A 12,973-nucleotide genomic window follows, 5' to 3' on the forward strand; every position below is an offset into this window, starting at 1 on the left:
TATAGCAAAAGATGCCCAGAGAGAATCATAGAACATTTGGGAACTTCTACCATCTGTGCATCTCCCACTTATGCTTATTCAAGAGTTCTCCCCACACCCCAGTCCCTCCTTCTCCAAAGTGTTGCATACCTAAGTACATTTCCTTTCTCAGAGATAGGGCTCTATGCTGTCCTCTGTCTGCAATGGGAACCACTATATGCGACAAAATTATATTAAAAGGACGATTTTTGGGTAAAAAAATTAAGTGTTCAATTCATAGATATAAAATTATGAAATGAAGCTATAGGTGTGATCATAACTCCTGTAAAAGTACCACTACTTGTGAAGTCTGACATAGTCTTTCATTAGAGCAAATTTTTTCTCCTCAAGATCCCTACTTGCTGTCTTGTACAGAACTGGCCTTCTCTGATGTTAAATCAAGGCAAAATCCAAAGTCTCATAATGTTAGAATGTTTTCTTTTAAAGCTGGAGACTGACATTCAGTTCCAGAATAGAATTCTCCCATGATATCAGAGAACAAAACATTCTGATTGTGATTTCATCATATCTGAGTTCTTACCTAAAATCATGACACTCTTTCACTGAAGAGTGAACATTTCCAGACACACCTTATGTCACTGAGAGATTGGTTTGGATATGTAAAAGTATGTAATTCTAAACACTTTTCAAAAATATGCATCTTAAAGACTCAAATTAGATATACTAAATCTATGGGTATTTTTTACCTCAATCTCTGTAGTCCCTTCCCATTTTTAATATTGTAATAATGATAAGTATAATACAATTTTCCACAAATTAAATAAAGTTCTTACATTTTTTACACAATGCAGTGGCATACTGTAAAAAGTTCCATTTAATAATTGTGTGCAGGATGCTGTACTAACAGTGGGCAATAAGGCCATGGGACAAATCCTGAACATGAAGAAAAAGTTCCTTAATAAGTCCAACCTTATATATTTCTTCTGTGTGATTAAATAAAATATTTATTAAAGTATTCAGCTATTTTCTTTCTTTATTTTTTTTCATTTGCACTTTCTTTCTCTTCCTTTCTTCCTTTCTTCTTTATTTTATTTTATTTTATTTTATTTTATTTTATTTTATTTTATTTTATTTTATTTTATTTTATTTTATTCCAAATTGAAATTCAATGCAGAAAGAATACATGAACATGTAGTTAGATTGTAATCTAATTCACTTGTATGCTGAAAGTATTATTCTGATATTTTCTGTATTCTGAGGGCTATATTAATATATGGCAATATTAATATTGTTCTTGATATTAGTTTTGGGGGTTTTAGGAGTTTGTTTTTTGTTTTTTTGGTGGGGTGTTTTTGTTTTTGTTTTTGTTTTTTTCCTAGGTCATTTCCTACCAAAACTGAAATTAAAAAAAAAAAAAGGAAAACAGACAAACGTCATATGTTTTCTTATTTACAATTATGTGGTTGGTCATTAGCAAAAACCTTTGCAATTTGCACTAAATATAACCAAAGTTATTATTGTTTAGAGAGGGAATGAATGGGATAATTTTACAGCAAATTTCACAGCTATTTTTTGTCATCACTGATACCTGGAACAGTCAATAGCATTTCTTGACCTTTTCTCTCTATTCAGATCTAACTTTCATCCTTCTGTGTTCAAACATGGAAGCTGTCTGCTAGCATTGTTATGTCCCAGAAGAGAGGTCACTTAATATCAGAGTGTTGTAGTTTCTGGACAAAGAGATGAAATTGTCAATAAAATATTAGTTAACCACATGTTGGGTTACATAAAATGTGAATAAAATATTTGAGGAACTTATTCTCTAAAATGCCAAGTCCTTAACACTCTTATGTAAATGTAGTATTTCAGTGCATTGCAATTTCAATAAATTTGGATGGATAGGTTTTTGTATTCTGACAAAAAAAACTCTTAAAAGTTAGCATCTTAAAACTCAAGTTCATAGTGAGATGTATAAAAATACAGAAAATATTTAAATAAGATTGCTTATAAATTTCATCATAGGTAAATCTAGATTCATTATTAGATATCATTGAATCAGTCTGACTTTTTTCAAAAATTTAAATATAGTTTTGATCTTGTAAAGAAGTTATATGCTAAAATTCAGTATAGTAATAAGCAACCAAAAAAAGGGATATATTATTTGAAGTGTCATGAAGTCATAATAGTTATTATTCTTCCTTATAAGTTTCAGAGGAATAATAACACCAAGTTAAGTTAATAACTTCTTTCAAGAATGACACAAGATGAAAACTAAAGAAGTTTTCTTATCAATACTTTGTCTTCATAAACTTTTTGAAACTGCAATAAATTAAATATACACTCCTTAAGTTACACTGAGTCATGCAGTCCCCCTTAAAAAAAAAGACAGTACAAAAATGCTAAAATTATTTTAAAATAAACACAAAAATTAATAAATAAATTAGTAATAACTTAAGAAGTAGCTGTGTTGACACATTAAAATTGGAATTCCGTTAATTTTCTGAAATCTCTTTCTTATCATTTCTCTCATAATTTTTATTGTATTTGTTCATAAAATCTGAAAAAAACACTTTCTATCTTCACCTCCCTATTATTCTGTTTCTAATCTTCTCATTCTGATCTATCTCTCTAAACTTCACTAATGTATTTGATGCAAGACTCTTCATGGAATATTGTTCATCTAGGACTATGCACATATATAAATATACACTTTCTGTATATTCAGCCTGATAACACCTCACAATTGTCATTTGAGTTGACTATTGACATACTGGATGGCTCTGTTCATGTAAGTGCTAAATCCACATTTTCAGAGCCTTTTTTATCTGTTTAGGGTTTTTTTGGGTTTTTTTGGTTTTTTGTTTTAATCTAGCAGTGTATTATTTAACTCTTTGAAAGTTCAAAGTACCTTCTGGCCAGGTATAGCTTCCTTTGTTCTGGAATTATCTACTTATCTTCACTTTTATTGCCCTTTTTTCTAATACAAAGCATTCAGGCATTCAAAATAATCAAATTTCAGAAGATAATGTAGATGATATATAGATAATACATAGACAAGACAGACAAAAAAACTTACCATGACAAAATAGGCAAATATGTTCATAGTCTTACACCTTGTACTCTTTAATGAAGTGTCAAATGTAAACCTTTAGATCTTATTCAAAAATTGCTAAGAAAGCATTGGCTCCACTTTTGCAAAATGTGCAACAAACACAAAAATAAGTAAAATTGTAATTATTTACCTAGATAAATATTAAGTAATAATACCCAAATAAATTGTGTACGTTGTTTCAGGTCCCAACATGGATTTTAAAATAATAGAAGAAGAATTATCACATTTGAAATGAAATTAATTGAAAGACTACAAAATATTCTAAGCCAATAGTCCAGATAACCTTCACTGCAGAATTCTGAAGAAATTGATGCATATATCTGAGGAGTCTAGAACAAGAATTTTTAGTAAGGATATCAGTTTCAAAAGGTAAAATAAGAGAGAAAATAAATAATGCCTCAATGAGATTTTTAATGGGTTTAGAATGCAAAGTTTCAAAAAAAATTTTGAAGCTAAGAATGCATAATTGAACAGAATCACAGAATCATCTAGGTTGGGAAAAACATCTGTGATCATCAAGTCCAACCTTTGACTAATCAACACCTTGTCAGCTAGACCATGGCTCTAAATGTCACATCCAAACCTTGAACACCTCCACCATGTTCCTGGAATGTAAATATTCCAATGTTTAACAATCCTCCACTGTATGTCCTTGACTGTGTGTCCTCTTGTCCTGCTGCAGGCTAAAACCTCAGTTCAGGCAGTTATGAAGGACTTACCCTCTAGAGCCTTCCCCAGCTCTATTGCCCTTCTCCAGAAATGCTCCAGCCCCTCAATGTCCCTCTTGTACAGAGGGTCCCAGAACTGGATGCAGTACTCAAGCTGTGGCCTCACCAGTGACAAGTACAGGGGGACAATCCCTTCCCTGCTCTGCTGGCCACACTATTCTTGATGAAAGAAGAACAGAAGTACAGAGAAAAGAAGTAAATGCAAACTTAATAAAATCTATCTAAACGTATTCAAGAGAAGACACTACCTTATATCAATATCTTTACTAATTTATCTTTTATTCGAGGCAAGAAATCTCACATATCTGGACTTCAAAATAGTTTTTGACACAATCTGATATGAAAAGAATTACTTAAGAGAAGATAAAGAACGGACTAATCAGGAGAGGACAACAGGTTGTATTCTGTTAGCATGATTAGATGGAAGCTTCTAAGAGGCTCTTTATGGAGTGTCTTACCATAGAACTTTCTGATATTTAAGTTAAAAACTAGATCATAAAACCTCAGAGCACACTGCTGAAATTTGTTGGGAAGGCAAGTCTGAGAACAATCAAAATGATAAAAACAAACAAGAAGAATCAGATGACTTGATGACTTCTATAATAGAAATAGTATTACATTTAATAGTACAAAGAGCAATGTAACTGGATTTTCAGCTATAAACTGTGAGATTATCAGCTGAAAATGACAGAAAAAAAAGAAAGATGCAGCCAAGCTACTAAAGAAGGACTAGTAGTCATCAAAACACAATGTAGCTACAAAGCATTCAACATAATATTTCTGGGTTAAATAAAAGAGATGTTTAACACTACCACATGATGTAGCATACATCTTATGATGAAAATCATAAACCTTTTCTGTCCTGCATATTAAACAATGATTCAGTGCAAACATCATTAAAATAGAGTGAAGGGAGTTGAAGGTGAAGTTCATCAACACAAAGTCAGGAATGCAGAACTTAGACCATTAAAGGAAATTGAAAAACCTTGTATTATTTTGCAGGAAAAAAAACAACCCTAACATGAGAGAAATTTGCTGTGTAAACACATGAATGGGTAAAAAGAGCCTGCAGATGTTTATAATGTATTGAACTTCAAGATTATCAACACAGGAATTTTACATATATATACAAACACATAGCATTTCAAAGATATGCTTTTCATGCAGCATGAGTTCTTGCACTAATGGAGAACAGGGCTCAGTGCCCAAGAATACCAGTTTATTCTGAGTCATTAAGATGATCTCTGGGGTCAGAAAAATAAGATTTAAACCAAATGTTTTAATGGCATTTATTTTCATTCAAACACACAAATTTTTTTTCTTCACTCATCTGCTTAAGATCTATATGAATGCTTTAAACATCATTCATTCACTATGTCCCTAATGCAAATCTTATTTAGCCAAAGTGCTTCCATTGACTTCTGTGTGCTTTGGATTAGGTTCTATATCCTTACCCATAGCCAGCTGCTGCAGGATGCAGTTTTATCACAATATTAGACTGCTTTTCTCTTTTCCCCATGATCTTAAGAGGGAAAGAAAGAGGTATACTTTGGCTTGCCCTGTCTGCTCTTTAATGTGCTTAGATTGCAGTTATTTCCTGCTGAGCCCTGGATGAGGTTTAGTTTGTTGAAGAGCAACTTTTTAATCATCTCACAGAATGAATGAACTAGAAGATATGTCAGGTTTCTATCAGAAGATGAAAAATGTAGAAACTTATCAGTACCTCTCTTCTTCTAGGTATATTGTAGGTCATAAAAGCCCACTCTGTACAGTACTTATTGCTCTTATAAAGGACACTAAAAATGTAATTATGCAAAGGATGATTACCAAGAAACTTTGCGAAACAGCTAAAGCAGACATAAAAGTAGGGCTGTCTCTGCATGGCAAAAAGTGCAAGTGAGACAGCAGCAGAACAGACAATTTCAATGTCAGGCTATATAATCTTCCTCATAGGAAGGGTGGCTAGAACACCTTCATTCTTATTTTGGATAATTCAGATAGCAGTGCAGAACATTTTAGAAGCAAAGTTCATCAGGTATGTACCAGTGCTTAACAGACTAAAATATATTTGGCTACTCCTATTGGTTCTAAAAGGATCCTGGGTTAGGGTGATAGAACCAGGTTCTTCTTCAGCTTCTAATTGCCATTTTGGCTAAATACCAAAGCTGTTCATTAGACCTGAACAGTGCAGGTATGGATATTTAAGTTCATGCTTTAATGTAGTTCAGGAAAAGGCACAAGGGACTCCACTTCTTCATGCTGTCTCTTGCTCACCATTACCAGTTGATGGTAGAAGGTGAATAGCCCTTATGTTTTCCCAGTGAATGGTCATGTCTCTGATAGGGTCAAACTTTGTCTACTTCTCTGCTGTACAGCTGAATAAGTTTTATAGCAATATGACTTCTAAGTATTCTAATGATCCACTTTCCATATGAAAAGACATGATAAGCCAAACATTATAAAATACCTAGTAAAGAACTTTTAAACCTTGCAGAACAAAACCAAATAGCCTGTCCAATAAGCAATCAACAGTTTAATCTCATTCTAAATTAATTTCCTTGCCATCATATTTATTTTCCTAATATAGAATAACTGTGTTCTATACCCTTATTGTTCTATACAACTGTTACTCTTTATTTTTCTGCCAGAGTGCAGTAATTGTTTTGATAAAGCAGACATAAACAGTAAAGCTCCCAACTGAATATATGTGTAGATTCACAAATTTCATTTTAGATGTAGTCAATAACATATACTGGCATTAACTTACAGAAAGGAATAGAGCTGCACAACATTTGATTATCCATAACAGTGCTGGAATTACAATATCAAAGGTTCTTCTTCAGAACTTCTCAGAGTTGCCATCTTTCTTGAGCATTTTATCTTCTGCTCAACAGGCAGCTGACTCAGTACAATCATGAAGATATACCCGATCTTTTGTGCTCTCCTGAATTATACTGAAAATAAACTAAAGCTGCACAGGATGCAGTTAGAATATTAGACAAAAGATTTTATGCTTTCATGATTTCCATTTAAAAATGAAAGAAAATTTTAATTCACAGAAAAATTATTTGTAGCATCCTTAAAAAACAGTAAAAAATATAGAGCATAGAACTGAAACATCACATTAGGTCAAAAAGTGTTCAAGAGTACATTGAGGTAAAATGATTTTACAAAGTCTGTGTACTCAGTTTGGTATATAAAGGATGACGAGCATCTGACAGAAGTGAGAGCACAAGCTTAAAAACATCTGTATTTCAATATATCTATAACAGTTTAGTATATTTTACTGTTTTCCATCAAATTTCATGACACAAGAATTTCTTTGTATGTGTTTCCAGTTCTCTGGAATAAAAACCTGTTTTAAAGGCTTCAGAAAGAATTCTTCAACTTTCCAGCAATCCACCAAATAAAGCAGAAATTACTGCCACATATTTAAAGACAAATCTTTATGTGAATCCAGAATATATTAAAATAACATAAAGAAGTGCAAAACTATGATCTAATGAACCTAATCTGGGAAGTGTCATTTTTTTAGTGGTTTGCCTAGGTGACTTAACAGGTCATTGCACTTCCTTTTATCTCATAGGCATAATTTACAAAGCATTTTGAGACCTTCGGTGTGCTCACTACTGATATCCACCTTGGAAACTATATATATATAAAAAGCCACCCCTAAATTATTTCCCAAAATAACTGTGCTGTTCTCTGCTGGTGAATCTATATACATATCAACTGTACACATTTAATATTTTCAGTGACTATGAACAGATTTTTCTTTCTTTGGCAGTGCAACCTGGTCATCATAAATTTCATTTAAATAAAGTCCAAGTTTAATTATCTCTCCTGAATGTCTCATTGTATTTCTTTATGAAGAATATGTACTAATGACTCATAATTTCCATTTATTTTTATAGAAATTGAAAGTTCACCCTAATTTCTTCTATCATTTACTTTGCATTTTGTGAACATGAACAATAGTTTAATCAAAAATAAATCTATAAAATAGTGGGGCTGGGTGCAGCACTCATTTATATCCCTGCAAATCCAGGAAAGTTAGCAGTTGCATATGAAAAAAAATAATGAAAAATATGCTTCCCCTCATAAAAACTCATGTGAGTTTTTAAAGACCTTTCATTAATTTTTCCTTCTGATTTTAAGCACATTCTCTCTGCATGACTATGAGTGGTTAGATTTTTTGTCAACATCTGGAAAAAAAACCCCAGTCTGTAAAAGGCCTTCCATAACAAACTGTACAGAAAGAAAGAGAAGAAAGAAAGGAAGAAAAAAGGAAGAAAAAAGGAAGGAAGGAAGGGAGGAAGGGAGGAAGGGAGGAGGGAGGAATAATAATAGTGATTTGTAAAGTGTATACACACACTGCAAAAGTCTTAGTAAACAGAATCACTATCTCTTTGGTTAAATATTAATTTTCATCATTCTTTATAAATGTGAGAACTCAGAAATGTGATGGAATCATGCTGTGCAAGAACCTTCCACTTTGAACGGACTTCAGATATGAGTTTAAGAATGAACTATTATAATAATGCGAGATTTAACCACTGCTATCCAACACAGATTAATTCTGCTCTGTCAGTAACTTTTATGGTGCATAATCTAGCTCAAAATTCTCAAAAAGAGTAAAGGAGGGAGGATTTAAACAAAGTAACTGGTTTCATGCTTAGCTAGCATGCAGTTAAATAAGCATAGATGTGGGTTTTATCTGCTTAAAAGTAAATCTGTGGTTTTCTTATTTAAACTCTAACATTTTAACGTCCATCAGAAAGGCTGTTGCTGCAATGAATAATTTAATCGCTGCTGCCTATTACATGCTACTACACAGCAAGCATATTAGCAGAGCTGTGAAAGACACTGTCCAAGTGTGAGCGCTCGCTGTAACCCAGCCGGCCTCCAGCACACCCACTGCCCGGAGCCCGGGCAGCTCCGGGGCGGCCAGAGGGCACCTGCCGTAGGGAGGGGACTGGAGGGATCACAACAGAATTGCAACACATCAGCAAGACACTTCGGAGAGATGAAAGGTCACCGCGGGCTCCGTGCGGCTCTGGTGTCATTTCAGCTGCTTGTCCCTTGGTGGAGTTCTTGAGTTAGTTTCGCCTTTCCGTCAAATGGCTTTAGCTGCTTCATGTGGGGGTTCTGTCCTTGTTTTTACCCTGCTTTCGAATTTTCTGTCATGTTTACTGTATTTAATCTTTTCCACACATTATTATGAATACGTTATTTTCAAGGAAATATGATTTTTTTTTCCTTTTTGAGGCTTCTTTTTCGTTTGTGAGTGCTAATACCAGTATGTATTTGTTAATGTATACAGTGGTATGGATATGTACATTATCTGTCTTTAACCAGAGACTGATTCCCACTGCAGATCCCAGAAGTAATTTTCCAGTGAGAGCCACTGACATTCCTAAACTGTGAAAACCAAATTGTCGTGGGCTGAAAGCGCCGACTGCGGATGCGAGTTCGGCTGCCGGCGGCAGAAGCCGAGCTCAGCCAGCGCATGAAGATAAAGCAGCCGCTAATTATATCTGCATATTTTAACGACGACCCCTGTCTTTCCAATCAACAACTACAACAACGACAACAAAGCCCCAGCGCAGAGCTTCGGGAGCTTGGGGGGTGCAGAGAGCCGGGGAAGCTCCCAGGCTGCTTTAGGTTTTCCCCACGTACAGCAGGCTGCGATTGTCAGCAAGACGGATTCCTTCCCACACGCAAGATGCCACTTCGGTGGCCTTATCAGATGTACCCTTTAAGGACACAAGCTCCTATTTCCCCTCTGTATATCACCAGCATCTCGGGCTGTTTTATTTATTACAGACGATTACATTTGTGATCCCTCTTCCCACTTGATCTCAGCAGATCAGGAGGACAAATGCCGTGTCGTGTCTGAGCGCGTGTGGGCGTCTGTGTGCATGGGAGAGGGGGGGCGCTGGGGGGAGTTACACTGCGCAACAGATTTGCCCGAGAGGGACAAACCTCCCCCGCCCGAAACAGCCGGGCTCCTTCTACCGGCACCCGGGAGGCTGCGGGCGCACGGGACCGGAGCCTTGGGTGCGGGGAGACGGAGAGAGGGTGCGGTAACTCCACCGTGTCCCCGCTGGAAGGAGCGGGATGCGGGGGGGCACACGGGCAGCGCAGCCCCGTCCTCCCCCGGCAGCCGGGCACGTGGAGCGGCAGCAGCGCGGCCATCCACCATGCAGCGCACGTCGGGCCCATTTCCCACGCCGGCCGCCTGCCCTGGGGGAGGAGGGGAGGAGGGGAGGGAGGAAGGGAGAGTGATGGAAAAGGGGGGGCCGTTACCTCTGCTCCGAAAGAGGAACCAATCCACTGTGAAGGACGCAGCACTCCCGAGCAGGAAAGACATTGCACATTCAGAGAGAGATTGCATGTGAAGACACTGCAAAAAAGAAAGAAAGGAAGGGGGGGCTGGGGGGCGCAGAGCGCGTGTGAAAGGCATAGTGTGTGTAAGAGAGGCCAGCGAGGGTAGCAAGGGAAGGGGGAGCAATTGCACATGGCAAGAGAAAGAAATCACTCATCCGCTTGAAAGAGGCACTCGCAAGCAGACCGTAGTGGAAACAACGGGGAAGGAGACGCAGGCAAGAAGGCGAGCGTCCATGCCGTGCAACAGCCCGGAATCCGATTAAAGTTTATGGCGGGGAGGTTAAAAACGCTCTCATCCCGCCCCTTCCCTGGCGAATATATTAACTTTCCTGGCTGCGTTTAAAAACACAAAGGGACGGGAACAGCGGGAGCTGCTCGAGTTGTCTTTCCAGTGCAGGGAGCCAATGTAATGCAGTACGCTGGTATTCCTACGTACTGGCATGCCCGGATTTTACACTGTGAGCAAAATTTCCTCCTCACGGAGCTCCAGAACAGCGAGGGGGAATTTTGACAAATTCAAGTTGCTTGGCAAATATAATAGGGATTTGATACTAATCCTACTTAACCCGCTGCGAAGATGCTGCGCTCACGAACCCCCCTCCTCCGTCCGGGACTGCGGCGGTGAGCACTGAGCCTGCGCCGAGCTGGGCTTTCTCGCTGATGCTGCAGATAGAGAGCCGAGTGTCTCCAGCATCGGCGGGGGAGGGTTTTCGTGTTCTGGCGAGGCAGAGAGGGCGGCCGGGGCCGGTGCCAGGGCCGGAGGAGGCGCCGGAGGAGCAGCCCTGCAGCCCTCCGGAGAAGGGAGCAGTCCCTCCCTCCCTAGCGCCGACTCCATGCGGCGCGGCTCTGCCCCTCTGTGTCTCTGGACTCCTCAAGGAAAGAGGTGGCAACCTTCCCTCCCTCCTACAATCACTCACCGCCCCAAATGACAAAGACACGCTGTGACCGCTGCTTTGAACCAGCTCAACATATCCGGCCGCTTTTCCCTCAAATATATCATCGCGATGAAAGAGACATTTCACTACATTCGTCTGCGTGCATTCTTATTCAAAAGAGCCATATGTAACGAGGAATCCACACTCAAGCACATACAGAACGCGCAACAACTTGTTCTCCCACATGTGTTCCCAGAGGGAGAAAGAGCAGCTGGATTCCTTCCTTGCCCTCGCTGCGCGCACGCACACACATGTTCCCGCACACACACATGTACCCGCACACACATGTACCCGCACACACATGTACCCGCACACACATGTACATGCACGCACACACATGTACCCGCACACACACATATACTCGCACATACATACATGTACCCGCACACACCCGCACAAGCTCATTCTCTCTCCCCTGTCTGCCCCACGCTCGCCCGCCCTCAGAGTCTCCCTCTTTTCCCTCAGGGCTCCGAGCAGAGCGGACAGGTAAGGAGCCAGGCATCACCAAGGGTAGGGCGGGAGCACACAAAAGCCATAGGCGATTAAAAGGCTCAAAGTCAAAAGGAGACGCGAACTGGGGACGTCAGAATAAGCAAAGTTGAGCCGGAGAGCTTTACCATTAAAGTTTATTTCCCACTTACCCAGGTAGGTGACGCTACATTTTAGCAATCATCGAAGCAGCAAGTCTCTGTTCGGAAATAAATCTGTTACTTCTTACTTGTATTTATTCTACTAACCCTCTCGTTCCCTTCCTGATCATCTTCTCCGAGGGATTTTTTTTTTTTTTTTCTCCTGGGATACCCACAAACATGCTGAAAAGACACATTCAAAACATGGTTATAGGAAGAACACAATCACAAAGACCGATAGGCTGAAACAGCACTGGGAAACAGGACGAAAGTGAGATCTAAGGCAGTCCCCCTTCTTCCCTGGAGTTTTATGCAGTTACAGTGACTGCAGCTATTTCACAAAAAGCACCGACACAACGGGGGAAGGTGGGAATCTGCGAAACGAGTTTCCTTACCAGCTTGATTCCGCAAAATGCAGAACAGAAGAAAAGAAAGGCGAACAAACATTTGCTTTAAAAATCGTTGCTCGATTCACAGTCTATAGCGGACGTGGGGAGGGAAAGGGTAGGAGAAAATCACTACAGATCACGGGTTTAAGAAAGCAACAGAAGCAACACTCGGGCGTGAAATGAGGATCGGTTTTGAGGTCTGAACTGGTGTTTTGTGATGAGCAGCTATCCCACTTGCAGCACTAGCAGCAGAGACACAGGGTAAGACTGAGCTTTCTGGAGTGCAGCGCTTGACTCGTCCTCCCTCCTCCTCCTCCTCCCTCCCTCCCTCCCTCCCGCCCGCCCTCCCTCTCTCTCTCTCTCCCTCTCTCTCTCTCTCTCTCTCTGCTCTCCCTCTTTCTCTCTCTCCCTCTCTCTTTCTGTGTGTATGTAGCGCAGGCGGCTCTGCTGCTGCAGCGTCAGGGAAGAGCTACCGAGAGAGGCTTCAGCAGCTCCCTCCACTTTGGGCAAACTTGTCGGTTTACCGCTTCTTCTTATTCTTGTTTTTTTTTTCTTCTCTTTTTTTTTTTTTTTTCTTTTTTTTTTTTTTTTTTTTTTCTTACGAGTGGGAAGCTTCTCAATTGCCATTCAACATTTTAAAGCACAAGCCGCTCTGCCGTGAAAGCGCCTGATCCACACTTCTCTGAAAGACACAGGAGGGAATACACAATTGCAGATTTCACCCACTGTGGCGGTGCAGATCACAGGAAACAACTGACTGATACAATTTTATTTGCAAATAGAACTCAGTGGGTTTTTTTGGTTTTTTTTT

The sequence above is a fragment of the Erithacus rubecula genome (assembly GCF_903797595.1).
Source record: "Erithacus rubecula genome assembly, chromosome: 5".
NCBI classification, from domain to species: Eukaryota; Metazoa; Chordata; class Aves; order Passeriformes; family Muscicapidae; genus Erithacus; species Erithacus rubecula.